Here is a 1,408-nt window from a genome sequence, read left to right on the forward strand (position 1 = left end):
CTGCCCCAGACAGAGGCAGTTCCCAGCCAACCCTGGACTGCACAAGGAAGTCTGCACATGCAGGCTGTGGCTGGCTGAGAATTGTCCTGTTTCAGGGAGTTCCCAGCCAGCTCTGGGCTGCACATGCAGACTTCCCCACGCAGCCTGTGGCTGGCCAGGAATTGTCCTAGTCTGCACATGCAGCCAGAGCTGGCTGGGAACTTGCTCCCTACCACCAGGAGCTTCCTGCTGCCAGGACGGGCTCCAGTGGGAGATCCTGGGCCAGGAAAGTGTCTCCCTGCTCCAGCAGGAGGGAGCTCCTGGGCCCAGCTACACAATCAGAGTGGGAGCAGGGAGCAACCTCCACAATATCCCACTCTTACTACCTGGCCAACCAGAAGCAAATTTGCTCCAGGCTAGCCATTGACATGTGCCTTACTGTGCAGTAACTAATCCAGTTATTTTGCGACCTGCATTTCCAGGTAGCAAATTAACTGCGGAGTAGAGCAAAGTACTGCACAGTAAGGGTTTGCATATGTAGACAGTGATGCTTACAACACAGTAACTTGCTCTACTGCACCGCAAAATGTCTTGTGCAGAAGCGCCCATACGGTCTGATTATAGTCTTACCCTATTCCTCATCTGTGTCCAGTTCTACTCCATGCTCACAGTGAATGTGTTTGCCGAACTCTGTGTGCCTTCTGTTGTCTCTAATGCTTCATCAGCTCTGGCTCCTTGTGGTAGTACCAAGCCTTGGTTCTGACTCTGGAAAACTGAAGGCATTGAAAATAATGTGTCATTGATCCTAACTATGAGGAAATGCTCAATACTGCCAAAGATGGGCTGGGGCAAGTGTCATTCAAAGGTGGTGGTGGTCTTTGAGACAGGAGTAAGTGAGCTCACTGCTGCCAAACTGCTGAAAGAATCTGGCTGCCAGGTCATGATATTGAAGAGTGTCAAATAAAGGCTAGGAAGTGAGCACTCCCTTGAAATATGGTTTTAGCATATTTTTTTACGAAAGAAATCATTCTGTAAAAAGGAGGAAAAATGAATTTGAGCTTTATAAGCATTATGAGAAAGAAAAAGGAAAAGAAACCTTACACCATTCTTTACAGAACAAGACTTCCTCCCTCTTGCTTCTGTAGGCCACAAGATCTTGAGCGGATGGGCTGTGTCTTTTCCCTTTATTTCTAACACCCAGCACAATGTGGTCTCTAAGACTAAAGATAGACATCACCAAATTAAGCAGAGCATCTCTGCTGCAGTGTCACAGAACAGCTGATCTGCTTTATTGGGGGAAATACACATCGCCCCTTGTCATGTCCGCTAATGGTGAGGGACAACAGGGTGATGCATTTTCCCAAGGCTTGAGGGACCCCGTCCTGCAAACTCCAGAAATTCCCAGGCAGGATTAGGCGCCTCCAGCCCT

Source organism: Alligator sinensis, unplaced genomic scaffold, assembly GCF_000455745.1.
Source record: "Alligator sinensis unplaced genomic scaffold, ASM45574v1 scaffold1523_1, whole genome shotgun sequence".
NCBI classification, from domain to species: domain Eukaryota; kingdom Metazoa; phylum Chordata; order Crocodylia; family Alligatoridae; genus Alligator; species Alligator sinensis.